Below are 16,499 nucleotides of genomic sequence, written 5' to 3' on the forward strand. Positions count from 1 at the left end.
ACCTAGTCAGGGCATGGGGTCCAAGATCCAACTGGGTCACTGGAGGGGGCAGGTGCTAGGGTGAGGGAGGGGTCTGGGATAAGAGAAGCCTCTGGGGAATCCCCAGGGTTGTGAGAGTTGACTTGATGCTGATTGTGGGATTACATTGAAGCCCGACACTCACTTTCCCCTCTTTCTCTCACAAAGTAGGTGTCTCTTCCAGCTAGCTTGCCCACGCTTGGGGGAAGGATAATGGGAGTTGTGTGAATCTAACTTTCCTAACTTCCTCAGTGGGTCTTTTTTACTTCTATGCTTCATCGTTGTGCTATAATCCAGCACCTGCAACCCTTGGCTTTTGTGAAGGTATTTTTATGCATAGATACTTGTTCAAATTGGTGTTTCCAAGGAGAACAAGCAGTAGAAATTCCTATGCCACCATTTTGCTGACATCAGACAGTTTTTATTTATTTTTTAATGATATTTCTAAAGTGCTACTTCCAAATAATAACCTTTCTGAAAATAACATTTTCTAAATAGCACCTAAATGACATTATTTCAATAATAGTATTCTCTAAATAATATTATCTATGTTATGTTATCAAATAACACTCTTACAATTCTGAGTATTTCATTTGTCCCATAGATATTTTTTAAATATGTGGTTCTCTGCTCCTGGAAAAATTGGTGAGAACACTGACTCACATTTCCCCATCCACTGTAGCTTTCCTGGCAGGCCAAGTGGCAGAAGACTTGAGTTGGACCATAGACCAGAAACTATCTCCATAGACAAACACCAAGTGCCCCCTCCACCCCCCTCCTTCAGTATTCAGAACAATGAAATCAACATCCCAGAGCTGGTTTCCATTAAAACACATTTAAAACCAGTAAGCGTACATCTTAAGTAAATATGATGGTTTTGCATGCAATGGAAAAATACATAAATGAAGCTGAGCACCCAAGAAAGCATTTATATTGAACAATAATCATTAGAGCTTCCAGGTTGTCCATTCAAGGGGGCCACGTGGGGGAAGAAAGGAGGGCAAGGAGGTAGGACTGGGAGAGCTGTGTAGTCTCAGATGAGGTCTCTGCACGGACGGTTTGCAGAGACCAGACATGGGGTCACTGAAGCGAATGATCTATCTTATAAATTAGACTTCAACTAGTGTAAAAGTGGCTGAAATGAGGGACCAATTGTTTTGGTAGCCTGTCGGAAATCATTTCCAAGCTGACAAGGCGCCAGCAGCGTGGTGTGATCTCCCAGCCTTTCGCTCTCACGCTGGGAGAGAAGCAGAGCGGCACAGAAAAACCTCATCATGGAGGAAGCACCGCTGCCCAGATCCTGAGGCCCAGCCTCGCCATTTGCTCCCCTCGCCATCTCCCTCCCCTTCCCCTGCCCTCCACCCTCCCTTCTCAGCCCTCCCTCAGTGGGTAGAGAATTCAGTCTTTTATGGAATCAGATTGAGTTGATATAAGCAATAGGAACAGAAAACAACATCAAAAGAAATTACTCCACCATCAAACCATCTCATAATATCATTAGTGACCTAAATTAAAGCAAGATAATTGCCCCAGCAGACAACAAGCAGCCAGGAAGAATACTAATAACACGGAGAGCGCATTCCGACATTCTGCCAGGAGCCAAGCTTGACGACAGACAGTCCTGCCATTGTTGTGCCGACCGACTGACGAACCTTAGCTCTCAAGTTTAAAAAAATTAAACTGATGAAACTCACCTGTTTTTTTGTTTGTTTGATTGTTTGTTTGTTTGTTTTCTCCTTCCTGTTTTTAGGATCCTTCTTGGTAAAAGTGGGAGCAGCAGAAGGGGAACCCGTGAAAGCTCGGCTGGATTTTGCAGAAGTCAGTGTTGTATTAAAGTCCGAGAAACGCTAAGTAAGGCATGGCTTTGGTGAGAGAACAAAAACAATGTGATTTCTGACATATAGGTCAATGGCGTATTGGCTGTGTTTCACTTCATTTTCCGTAATAAATTGGGTAAGTAATTCCGCCTCAATTTTTTTTAACCCTCTAGTAATACCAATTTTAACAATTATGTTTCACATCAGCAACTTGTGGGCATCCTAAGGTTAAAAATAGACAAAGACGGGGATGCCGGGGTGGCTCAGTCAGTTAAGCCTCTGACTTTGACTCAGGTCATGATTCCAGGGTCCCAGGATTGAGCCCCACCTGTGACTCCTTGCTCAGTGGGGAGTCCGCTTCTCCTTCTTCCTCTGCCCTTCCCCCTGCACATCTGTGCTCTCTCTCTCTCTCAAATAAAATATACATTTTTAAATAGACAAACACTGAAAAGACCCTAGTTTTCTCTCCTCACAGCTTTCTAGAGTCAAATTTGACCTGAATAAATTTGAGTAAAATGATTAGCTGCAATTTCACAGATTGGGAAAAACTGGTTCCCTCCGTCCTGTATGAGAAGTCCTCATGAGGTACACATGGTGAGGCTAAAACAGAAAGCTGAGGGTCCCTTTAAGAAACCTAGCAGGATCCTTGAGCCACTATTCAAGTGACATGCGGATGTGTAGCACTCACCTCAGTTCTGCCTATGAAGGCAATGAAGATAGGGTATAAATTAAGGTTTATCAACAATCTAAGAATTTTTATTTATTAGGGGGATAAAGCATACAAAAGTTTTCCATCTGCTTCCTTAGGAGTGCAGAGGAGAGAGGTCCTGTTCAGCAGGCTCCTGCAGACCTTGTTCTCACTGATGCTTAAGAGACAGCTCAGAGGAATCTTCTTCCAGGGGATGTGTGTGGGCAGAGTGCAGAACTCCTTCAGGGCAGTCAAGATCTAGAAACATACACATCCTGGAGTCCTCACATAGTGCTTGACAAAGAAAAATGCTCTATAAATGCTTTGTGGAGTGAAAACTAGCAACCTTCCTTATACGCATATTGTCTTTATTTTGGTGAATTCTGTAGAAGATAGAACTTCACATTATTTCCAGAGATCTGGTGCGGACTTCATTCTCCTCTTGTACATTTTTATGGTCATTATTCCACATCCTCCCAGTAAACAGCTCTGGTGCATCTGAAGACAGGTGTGATAGAGTGTAAAGGGCGCTGCCCTGGTCAGGATGACTGGACACTACTATGTGGCTTTGGGGAGTTCTCCAGCATGACTGGGTCTCCCTAGCTCTATTTAGAAATAGAGATACCATCTTCCCCATGGAGTTGACAGGAAATTTAAAAAGATAATGCATCTGCTTAGTACAGTTCTTAGTAGCTAGTAACTAAATATCAGTTATACTTGGATATGACTGATATACATTGTTAATGATCATATAAAAACTAGAGTTCATGGGGTGCCTGGGTGGCTCCGTTGGTTAAACATCTGATGCTTGATTTCAGTTCCGGACAGGAACTGAATATTTCTCCTTCTACCCCTCCCGTGCTTGTGCTCGCACACTCAATCTCTCTCTCTCTGTCAGTCTTAAATAAATAAATAAATAAATAGATAAATAAATAAATAAAATCTTAGCCCACAAGCCTCAGTTTGCACTTTAGAAAATATCTCCAAAGGATCCAATAAGTTTCCTAAATCTGTACAACAAATTAGTAATAGAGATAAGACAATAAGCCATGGCCCCCATCTCTAATCACTGCTTTTTTTTCCCATCTACCACAGTGTCTCATTACCAGATCACTGTCTGAGTGTCAGACTCATTTTGATATAGCAAACTTTTTATACCAATGTGGAAGTATGTATCTTTAATGCATTTTATAGTCCCTTGCCTCTAGGAGGTGACTGATATATCTTGTTTTTTAAAGTTATTGAATAAATAAAATCTTTCTAAATGATCAACAAGGATCAATGGTTCCAACATGGGGAAAATTTTCCACCCACACCACCCCAAGATATTTGCAAGTTCAAATTCAAGTCTTTCAGAACTTGGGAGAGAGGGTAATATTAAGGACATCTAATGGATGAAGACCAGAGATGCTGTCCATATCCCAAAATTCAAAAACAGATTTTCACAGTAAAGAATTATCCTGTCCATATTATCAATACTGCTGTGTGGGAGAAAGCTTGAACTGGATCACGTTCAGGATTCCCAAGTTATTTCTCTTTTAGTTATAAAAATAATTTGATCTAGTTTCACCTTCACAATCATTTTGAATTCATTTGCTCTAAATAATATATAGATGATATATAAAATGATATATAAATGATATATAAAACTAGTTGTTTCAAGTGGCAAATAAAACTGGTAAAAATACTTTTGTTGTATTTGCTTCTTTTTGATTAAAATTACCTGGTTCAAGTTTAGAAAAATTAGGTCCAAAGAAGAACTTTACTTGAAAACTGGGAGATATTTCCCAATTCAGTAGTCCCCAAAAGTTAGTAAGCACCAGAAACATCTGTAAGTCTTGTTAAAATTCTATTGCTGGTCCTACCCCCAGAGTTTCTGATTCAGGGAATGTGGTATGGGAATCGAGAAGTTGTATTTTTAGTTAATTTCCAGATGATGATTCTGCTGGTTGTGGATGCCACCACGACACTCACTGAGTTAATGTCCTAATTTCATCATTAGGTTGGCTGTGTGTTTTGTTTTGTTTTAAATTCTCCCTGCTTTGTTTTGAATGCAGTGAGCAAGCCAATAGCCATTTGATTTTGATGAAACATTTAAGTGGATCAAATTGGAATTGAAAATGATCCAAGAGAATTCTATTCTTTAGGATGTTTTGTTTAGCATGCTAGCACCCATGAATAAAGTCTTCTAAGAATGCCATAGGTAGGGGACGCCTGGGTGGCTCAGTTGGTTGGGCAGCTGCCTTCGGCTCGGGTCATGATCCCAGGACGCTGGGATCATGACCCACATCGGGCTCCTTGCTCGGCGGGGAGCCTGCTTCTCCCTCTGTCTCTGCCTGCTATTCTGTCTGCCTGTGCTCGCTCTCACTCCCTCTCTCTCTCTGACAAATAAATAAAATCTTTAAAAAAAAAAGAATGCCATAGGTAGCTGGAGATGGCATTCTTCCATAATTCTTTCTCTGGACTCTCTAACCTTTCTTATGTCTAAAATGTGTTACCATTGATTCAATGATAGGTTAGACATTTAGACAACTGCCAGTCTGACATTAACAGAGTTATGTACAAAAAAAACTATGTAGGTTCTGTTTATTACTTTTGCAATTAGATTTGCATACCATTGATGCCGACTCCCAAGCGTGCATTTGTGATATAGAAAAGGGAAGACAAAGATATGCCAGATCTATGGCAAGTTCCTACTTAGCCTACTTTTTCCTCTCTTGTTTACATGTATTTTCCTACCCTGTGAATCAGACAAAAACCAGGAAAAACAAGAGTAGACACTAATAGTGCTTACCCTAGCTGGAAATTTCTAGTCCACAACAGCAGGTCTGGTTTTGATTACATCTAGTAATCAAGCTGTGTACAGTATGACTTGACTTAATGCCTCAGGAAATGCTAATTTGCACATTAGAAAGCTTGACACTAAAGATTATATGATCCATTGATTTGGACAAGATGTCACAGTTCATCATATTTTTTTTATTGTGTTACTATTTTTGAGATAGGAAAGACTCCTTAGGATAATTGAGTAGTTGGTTAATAATTGGGTAATATGTGTTTTCTAGGCATGGGTAAGAGGACAATACTACAAAAGAGAAAACAACATCTTAGTGCTGCTAAATTGAGCGAGGTAACAATGAGTTCTGTTATATATCAATTATAAAGTCCAGCAGAAATTAACTTGGCATTTCCAAAGACAGTAGATTAGATGTCTCTGGACTTTACCCCTTTTAACTCTATATGTTGATCTTGAATTCTGCAAGAGAGGAGGGCATGGAGTTTATTACTTTGCTATGATATTGGAGTCAAGAGATATGACTGCTTAACACTTTCAAGCTTATATTAGTGCAATTCCCAATTGTTATGCCCTACAGAAACCTGTCTTAGAAGTCAGGGAATACTTCACTAGTATTAACCCACTACACACACATGCATGTGTAGGCATGTGAACACACACACACACACACACACCATTATCTGTTAAAATGTATAACAAGGAATATCAACAGTTACTTATTCCAAATACTTAGTTCTGAAGTTGTTAATTCAGTGTTAAGTGAGGTCATAGTCCAGAGAATGTGTTAGATTCATTCATTCATTTCTTTTTTTACTCATGATATATGATATATTTCAGATGTTAGCTATCGTTCTAGGTAGGGCTACCCAGATTCTGACTGGCAAATTTGTCTATATGCATTGATGTATTAAGTAGAATTAAATATTTCAAATGTTAGCTTTTTAAATAAAGTGAGTGAAATAACATAAAATTTAACTATAAAGTAATAAGTCTGACTTTGAAGTTATATGTGACTGCATGAGTTGATTGACAATTAATACTAAGGGAAGATTATATGAATGTTAGTAAGCATTCTTACTTTACATATTGTAATCTGCTAGAAAATATGGCCTGTGGAAAAAGTTTATTGATTTTAAAAATTGCATTAACAAGTGTCAGACAAAAATCCAGAATAGTTGAACAAAAATCCCAGACCACTTAAGAAATTTCAGCAATATTTTCTCATTCTCAAGGGATCGTGTAAAATCATAGACTTTAATACTAAAAGTGAATAAAAAATCACTGTCAAGAGAAAAATTTGAGGTTATGGTATCCTTTGAGGCAACCAGAAACCTTCTGGGGTTTGTAAAACTCAGGTTGGAAACACTTCACTAGGATAATACTTTAACACAAATTTGAAAATAGAAATAAAATTAAACCTTTCATTTAGTAATAGCTCTGTGCCAAAGCCTATAATAGGCTCCGCAGGAAATAGAAACAAGAGTAAGAAACCCTGTTCCCCATCACTTAGAGATGATGGGTGTTATCTCTTAAATGGACTTTATCACATCTATTTAGACATCTGTGTCCCAAAAGGAGAATGCCATATTGGGTTTAATGCCTCACTGAGGGACGAAAAGGAAATGTAAATTCAGAGAGAATATACCTTCTTATAGAATGCATTGTTTGAGCAAATGAAATAGAGATAACTTGACTTTGATCATTGCTTTGCCTAACTACAACAACCCCTTGACTTCTAAGTGGCATAAGTCAGTCAGAAAAAGTCAAATACCATATAATTCCACTCGTATGTGGAATTTAAGGGAACAAAAATGAACAAAGAAACAAAAGACAAAGAAACAAACAGACTTTTAAATGCAGACAGCAAACTCATGTTTACCAGAGGGAGGCGGAGGAAGGATGGCTGAAGTAGGTTAGAGGGATGTCCTGACCAGCACTGAGGACTGTAGAGAACTGTAGAATCACTGCACTGAGAGAAGGCACTGCTTTAAAAGCAATCCCCGGTGTTGCTTACCTGTTCGGATGATTTTAGGGGTTGTGATTCAACAATTTTCATGCCCTCTTGTTGAACAAACAATTCATGTTTTTAAGAGTGATCACTAAGATCCCGTTTTTTAAAAATGATTTTATTTATTTGAGAGAGAGAGAGAGAGAGAGAATAAGCTGAAGGGAGGGACAGAGGTAGAGGAAGAGAGAGAATCTCAAGTAGACTTCCAGTTGAGTATGGAGCCTGACATGGTACTCGACTTCCAGTTGAGTATGGAGCCTGACATGGTACTCGACTTCCAGTTGAGTATGGAGCCTGACATGGTACTCGATTTCATGACCCTCAGATCATGACCTGAGCTGAAACCAAGAGTCAGTAGCTTAACTGAATGAGCTACCCAGGTGCCCCCTAACATCCCATTTTAAATAATCTTATTTAGAAATAATGTTTAAGTTTCTGGAATGGAAGAAGCTTTGGTAAATATTTTGTTTCCTCCTGAGTGGAGAGTCATTACATAGAGATAATCTTACCAGATACAGGTAAGACACAAGCAAATTTGGATGCTGGCTCTCTTCCCCAGGAGACCAGTGGGCAAGACAGAGGGGCGTCCCAGACAGAGAATATAAGGTCCACACATTCTCTCTCCTCCAGGCAGCCTGTCCTCTTGAAGAAAAGGGAACAGGTGACTGCGTGTCCATGTGTAAGGACTGACGTCAGACATCAGGTAGCAGGACGTGGACAGTGAATGATCTATTGTTTGGGGACACCATCTAGCCTTTCCTCTGAGAGGGTAGCTGAAATAGTCCTGTATCTTATTCAATGTGACCAGGTATTTAGGGATGGGGCTGCTCATAGTTAACCTACCAGCTATTTAAAAAGATAAATTGTAAGTCATACTCACTCCTACTCATGGGCTTAAGTGGGTATGAGAAGAATAAATGAAACAAGATGGGATTGGGAGGGAGACAAACCATAAGTGACTCTTAATCTCACAAAACAAACTGAGGGTTGCTGGGGGGAGGGGGTTTGGGAGAAGGGGGTGGGATTATGGACATTGGGGAGGGTATGTGCTTTGGTGAGTGCTGTGAAGTATGTAAACCTGGTGATTCACAGACCTGTACCCCTGGGGATAAATATATATGTTTATAAAAAATAAAAAATTATATTAAAAAAAAAAAGTAGCTTTGGTGCATCAATGTAAACTGTTAAACTGTGACCAACTTAAAACATCCAGTTTATAGCTAAGCCTGCGGATTACAAAGCCCACTCAATCAGAAAGCCTCCTTGTAGTCTCTGGTCATGCTGATCCAAGGAGAACATATTTCAGACTATGCTTAGTGTGTTATGTATATCAAGTGACAAAAACCCTCTGGAAGCCTGAGATGAGGATTATCTAGAACAGGACACTTTCTAAGAGAGTGTCAAGACACCTCAGGCTTTACCATGTCTCCAGATAGAAGCTGTTTTTCTCTAGAATTCCTTAGGTTACTGTTTCAGTAATCTGTGATCTAAGACAGAAAATGTCTCTAGATTTTTGAAGTCAAGACTGTTGTCTTCTGGATTCTGTTTCCTTTGGCCACTTCTCACTCTCTCACTTTCTGTGATACTTAAGATACCCTGGATTGATATAGAAGACTGTTTCTCACCATGTGTTTAAAGGGCAGTGCCTCTGGGGGTGCCTGGGTGGTTCATAGGGTTAAGTGTCAGACTCTTGGTTTTCGCTCAGGTCATGATCTCAGGGTTGTGAGATCGAGCACCACCTTGGGCTCTGCACTCACCAAGGAGTCTGCTGGAGATTCTCACTCTCCCTCTGCTTCTGGCACTCCTCCTGCTCACTCTTTCTCTCATATAATTTAAAAAAAAAGAAAAGAAAAAGAAAAAGACACTATCTTTCAGTGAAAAGCCAAAGCTAAACACCCTAGCTCCAACATCATGTTAGTATGCATATTTATATATACATACATGCCCTCTTCCTCCCAATTCTCCTTGCACCAAACAGAAGACACAAGACTGCTTCTTTTAGTCTTTATTTTAAATCTGATCTCTAGCTATGAAGGAATGAAAGAGCATTCCTATACACACCACTATCCAGAGTACACCAGCCAGTTTGGGGTGCGGATTCCCTTTGAAACGGGAAATAAACAGTTATTTTTTATAGCAAGCATGACAAGTCCGTTTCGGTTGTATTTGTCTGCAAGCTTTTGTAAAGTTGTAAGCTGAACTCCTGATAATCTCTTTGGTACAAATCATTATTTTCTCTTACATGCACATTCTGCTTTTTCTGCTCTCAGAAATTCCTTTGAGATGAACAAATGATGCATATCCTGAGAAGGTACATGGATTACACACCTACATGATGTTATGGTTGTTAATTTACCATATGATATCAACATCAAAATGAGGATTGCCATTTGCATGGGAAATATTGTGATTTTTTTTTTTTTTAAGTAAGGATAATTTTCAGTCTTGGAGAAGAATTCTTTTACTCAGAATGCAATGGGTAAGAGTGTAAGACCCAGTGTTTCCAGCCTTTCCTCTCATGCCTAACCCTTTACTCATGTGAATGTTGCCTTTGGTTTCAAACAGGTCATTTAATGGTCTTCCCCTTCTTCCTGCCTGACTGAATTTAAACCTATCTCTAAAATACATTCAAATCAAACTTAGTGGAGACCTAAAAATCTCAGTTGCCTTTTATTCAAATCAACATTGCTACTCAAAAAAATTACTGAATCACAAATTTCTGCACTTGGAAAATTATGCACATTCTGTTTAATTGTATATAAATGAACCTAGAGGGAGCATAATTCTGTAGTTTTCAACTCAGAAAAGGAGGTGAACAGGTTTTTAGGCATTTGACTAATATAGTACTTAAGCTAGTGGCACACATTATCCCCACAGTCACGGGGCCATAACGCAGCCCTTATCCCATTGAACATTTCATTACTTGCCATATTGGAAAATTTTCTTATCTAAGACAATTGCTAAATGTGGTCTATAGTCTATCTTTTAGTACAAGCCAAAAGCCATACAAAGAATAAGAAATAAGAAACCACTGAGTTATGCTACGTTGAAAGACAGAAACCCTACTGAGAAATTCTTTCTGCAGTCCTCATCACCTATATTTTAAATGAGGATAGATAAATGTTCAAATGAAACTTTTTCCTCGGAAAACACTTGGTTGAGCTTCATAAAACTGTGTAGAGCCTGTAGCAATTCTGTATATATCATAGAAGTTTGATAAATACCTCACTGAAATAGGAAATTAGATCCTTTCTATAAGAACATATAATAATATTATATATTATACTATATTATATATTATACTATATTATACTATAATATATATTATATAATAACATTTATTTTTCTAACCGATTTAATATATTTTCATTTTAAGTGGCTCAAGCAAATCAGTAAGACATAATTGGCAAAATAGCCTCTTATCTTAAATTAAAAAGGCCCTACACTTGAATGGGAATTAACTGGCTTTCTAATTGGTAGTTGTAATACTGTAAGAGAAATATGGGTTTGATTTTCCTTCATGGCTCTTCATAGGAGCCTCTGAAGCCCTGGTAAAAGACCATCTTTTGTTATGCAAAATAAGCTCCTGTCAACCACACCTGAGTTTATGCTAATGAGGTGTCCTACATGGGCCTCTATAGAGCTTCAGGATGAAGGCTGATTGCCAGAGGAACCAACCCTGTGATTAGATGTTTGGAACTTGCAGTCCCATCTCAGAACTCCAGGAGTTGAAGGGCTAAGGGCAGAGTTAACCATCAATGGCTAGTGATGTAATCAATCTTACCAAGTAGTAGAACTTTTATTAAAAAGCCTAAAAGATGAGGTTCAGAGGGTTTCCAGGTTGGTGAACACAGAGATGTGGGCAGGGTTGCGTACCCAGATAGGGCATAATTTCCTTATGGCTGCTCTCTCACCGCATCAAAATATTATGCCCTATATATTTCTTCCATTTGGCTTTTCTTGAGATACAGCCTTCATAATATAGCAAGTACTGTACTTTCCTGAATTCCATGAGCCATTTCAGCAAATTACTGAAGTTGAAGAGATCCTGGGAGCCCTCCATTTAGAGCTGGTTGGTCAGAAGTACAGGAGGCCTGGGGACTCACTAAGTCTGAAGTGGGGATGGGGGTCTTCTTGTGGGACTGAAGTGAGGATGGGGGTCGTCTTGTGGGACTGAAGTAGGGATGGGGTTTGTCCTGTGGGACTGAGCTCTTAACCTGTGGGGTCTGTTCTGACTCCACAGAATCAGTGTGAGAATTAAATCGAATCACTGGACACCTCACTGATGACGAGAGAGTTAGAGAACGGGTTGTCAAGTATGGAAAAATAACACATTTGGTGTCAGAAATGTTGCAAGTAATAACAGATCATAGAAACTGCCTCTAAATAGCTTCAAATTACATAGAAATAATATCTTGAATTCCTTATGTGTTCAACTTGCCAATGATTCTTAGGAGAAAAATAAGAAATTGAAAACAGTATTTTTAGCACCGCATACAATTGCTACTTTTCCCCCAAGACAGGCTAGAAAGTAGACTCCAGAATTTGCACCAGCTTTGTAAGGGTCCTATCCATCAATAACTTGGCAACTGTCAAGAAGCATAACAGAGGGTTGCTAGAGGAGGGTGGGTGGACACAGAGCCCTAACAGGGTCTGCCCTGAAATAAACCCGTCAGCACAGATGGAGAGAATATCCATGATCTTATACCTTACATCACACTCTTAATGAGAGAAAAAATAAGCAGTTGTACTATGGAATGTGAGGTTTCCACAAAAGCAAATATGCATTTACAAAACTATAAAATTGATTAATTTTCTTTCTTTTTTTAAGATTTAATTTATTTATGTTGTGAGAGGGAGAGAGAGCACAAACAGGGGGAGTGTCAGGCAGATGGAGAAATAGGTTCTGCGCTGAGCCAGGAGCCCGATGTGGGACTCAATCCCACGACCCTGAGATCATGACCTGAGCTGAGGGCAGATGCTTAACTGACTGAGCCACCCAGGAATCTCTGACTAATTTTCTTATTGTGGTTTATTCTACCACACATGCTTAAATAGCTCCACATATACAATGGATGGATAGTAGATACTGTTTTGTTCTTCCTTATTAATTATTTCAATTAGTAGTGCATGTCTGCTACATACTGTCCACCTCTTTTAAAATATGAATTATATTATATGATTCAGATGTGAGGCCAACAGGTCAGGACACAGCTGTCATTAAAATAATAATAATAATAATAATAATAATAATGTTATTCCATATTCCAATAGAAAGAGGGACACACCTGGTCAGGGAAGTACCAGAGCCAGTCAGGAGGCAGAGGGTACAGGATACTCTGGCAAGAGCCTTTGTTGTGTTTTCTGTGAGAAACGAAGAGTGACATAGAATAAACTGATTGAGGACTGGCTAGTTTGCATAAGTTCAGCTGGCTTTGGGGTGTAGAGGCTGTTGCCAGTTGTCTGGTACCTGGCCATGGCGTCATCAGAGCAAGGGGATACTGTCTAGGGGTATAAGAGAAGTAGCCAGGATATGGGACCTCAGTTGGTGATTTGCATATGAAGGGCATGCTCTCAAGCAAGTGTTTTGCTATCCTTAAATGTGGATTTTGTCCCATAGGAATCCAGAGAAACTCAATATAATGGAAAGCTAACTATTGTGACAAGTGACCGCTAGCGACCACAAACAAGCAGGGGTTGACTCTACCAGCATGAACATTTCATCATGAGTGGGAGTGGGGTGAAGAATGGAACCATATTTTACTCCTTGGAAGCATTATGACGTCTTCAAATGTTTGCATAACCAGCTACCTTCATTTTAAAAGATAAGTTGCAACTCCATTTGTCCTGTGAGAATTTGAAGATCATAAAATTTCCATCAGGGTAGGAAATCTTAAAAAGGAAAAGTTTATGAGCTCTTGCTACAACAAATAAAACTGACAGTAAACCTTTTCATCTATCTTCATCAATCTTTACCTAAGATTATGTATGTACAGACCACACCTTAATAGCAGCCTGGCCTAAATTTCAAAGAAAATTCCTAATAAATATTAATAGGCCTAGGCAGGGTGATAACTGTGTCTTATATTATTATATATTGTCTTACATTACTTACTTACCCACCTCCCCTCTTTCAACCACCCATTTGTTCTCTATCTTTATGAGTCTATTAGGTGGCTTAGTTTATGTGTTTGTTCATTTGTTTCATTTTTTTAGATTCCATATATAAGTGAAATCACATGGGTATTTGTCTTTGTCTCACTTATTTCACATAGCATATACCTTCTAACAGACCAGTAATGAATAAGGAAACTGAATCATTATTTGGTCTGTTCAGATTTTCTGTGCATCATGATTCAATCTTGGTAAGTTGTATGTTTCTAGGAATTTATCCATTTCTTCTAGGTTGTCCAATTTGCTGGTGTATAATTGTTCAAAGTAGTCCTGTAATCCTTTGTCTGTGTATGGTATCAGTTGCAATGTCTCCTCTTTTATTTATAATTTTATTTATTTGAGCCCTTTCTCCTTTTTTTTTTTTTTTTTTTTTTTTTTTTGGTGAGTCTACCTAAACATTTGCCTATTTCATTCATATTTTCAAAAATATGATCTTAGTTTCATTCAAATTTTCTATTATCTTTTAGTTTTCTTTCATTTACTTCGATTCTGAATTTTTTTTATTTTTTATTTTTTTTAATTTTTTTAAAGATTTTTATTTATTTATTTGATAGAGAGAGATCACAAGTAGGCAGAGAGGCAGGCAGAGAGAGAGGGGGAAGCAGGCTCCCCGCTGAGTGGAGAGCCCGATGTGGGGCTCAATCCCAGGACCCTGAGATCATGACCCAAGCTGAAGGCAGAGGCTTAAACCACTGAGCCACCCAGGCGCCATCGATTCTGATTTTTTGTTTCTGTTCTTGTTTGTTCTTCTTTTTCTTGTTTGTTCTTTTTTTTGTTTGTTCTTGTTTATTCTTCTTTTTCTAGAAGTAACTAAAAGCAAAAACAGAAAGAGATATCTGTACTACCATGTTAATTGTAGCATCATTCATAATAGCCAAGATATGGAAACAAGGTAAATGTCCATAGACAGGTGAATGAATAAGGAAGATGTGAGATTGCATATATTATTATAGTATCTCTATATATTATACATTTTCATCTGTATCTATCTATCATCTATCATCTACAGAGAGATTATTCAGCCATGAGAAAAAGGATAACTGCCATTTGACACAACTTGTGTGGACCTTGAGAGCATTATGCTAAGTGAAGTAAATCAGACAAAGAAATAGACTAGAATGAGAGTTACCAGGGGATGAGGGGTTGAGGAAAATGGGGATATATTGGTCAAAGGGTCCAAATTTCTAGTTATAGAATAAATAGATTCTGAGGATCTATGTACAACATAGTGATTATAATTAATAATATTTTATTATATACAGGAAATTTGTTCAAAGAGTGATGTTAAATGTTCTCACCTCACACACACAGTGATAATTATATGACATGATTTAGGTGTTAGCTAACTGCTGTGATGGTAACCATTTTGGAATATATAAATGTATGGAATCAGCACATCATATATCTTAAACTTACACAATGTTATATGTCAATTACATCTCAGCACAATTGGAGGGGAAAAAAATAGAAATACCCCTGTAGAGATTACAGCTGTCTACCCCTTTGAATAGGATTTCATTTTACAATGAATTAGATTTAATGGAAGGCCATGTGTATCTGAATGGTGGGGATGCTGTATTGGACCCATCCTTCTTTCTTGCTCTTAGGAGCACTTCTCAGTAAAGATCTTGCACACAAGGCTCTCTTTATGTGTGTGTGTGGGGGGGGGGTGGTAGGATAGAACACAGGTTTTATCAGTGGTTCATATACATCATTGTTTTTTTTCCATCATGAAAACCCTAAGAGTTAGATAGTAGTATGATCTTTATAAAAGAAGAACTGAAGTTTACAATGTTTCCCAGGTTTCTTGCCTCAACTGAATTATTATCTTCTAATAATACAACTTATATGTCATCCTTCTCAGGTATGGTTGTGTATCCATTAATTCAATGATCTATTAATTCTATATCCAGAATATTTAATAAGTGGCCAATAAGTTCAAGACTCTATTCTAGGTATGGAGATCTAAAAGTGAAAAAAAAAAAAAGCCTAAAGCAATCTCTTCTTCTTTGGAGCTTATACTCTATCCATGGGAGACAACAATTAGAAGAAAGGTGGGGGGGGGGGTGCTGGGTGGCTCAGTGGGTTAAGCTTCTGCCTTCGGTTCAGGTCATGATCTCAGGATCTCAGCAGGAAGCCTGGTGTCCCCGACCCTGCCTGCCTCTCTGCCTACTTGTTGACCTCTGTCTGTTGAATAAATAAATAAAATCTTTAAAAAAAACCCTAAAATAACAAATAAATAAATAATGAAAATAACACCAAGTAACGATTAGGTACTGTGGGCTCATTTGCTCAACATCTATGCCAATGACTTCTAGTGCATTTTCCTAGTGGGAAAGCCAAAAGTTTTACCTCAGATTCTCTTGAAGTAATGTTGTTAATGTGACTTTAGGTTTTATAAAAAGTGAGATCAGAAGACAGCAAGTGAGACAAAGAATAGGACATCCATTTCACTGGTGTAAATCACAACACAGCTGCACGTTCCTTGAGCTGGAAGCTCTAAAACATATATTCATCAGGTAGTTGACAACTTCCTAGATGTGACAGGGGCAACAGATCCTTTGGTGTCCTACTACTAGTAGTTGTGGTATGCCCTCATATAACCTCTCAAAACAAGAGCTATCGTGGCTTAATTTGAAATTGATTTAAATCACTCCATCTTTTGAACCCTGACTTAATGTGACAGATCCTGGGTGGAGAACTGAATGTCAGAAAGGTGAATTGAAGTTCAAGATGAATGATGCAAAATTCCTGCCTTTGCAAGAGTTTACAGGCCAACTGTAATAATTCAAGATCATATATGTGACAAATAGAAGCTCAGGAACTCTGACCTTGGAGCAGCATCCAGGGAGGAATGACTGCTTGCTTCTCTATACTCCTGCACATTTCCATCACCTCTCCTGCCTGACTCCTTCACGATAGCCTTCCTATTAAAGACAACAAAACAGCAAATTCTGACACATGATTGGTGCATTAGAGCATCACAATTTCTCTTGC

Source organism: Mustela nivalis, assembly GCF_964662115.1.
Source record: "Mustela nivalis genome assembly, chromosome: 5".
Classification (NCBI taxonomy): Eukaryota; Metazoa; Chordata; class Mammalia; order Carnivora; family Mustelidae; genus Mustela; species Mustela nivalis.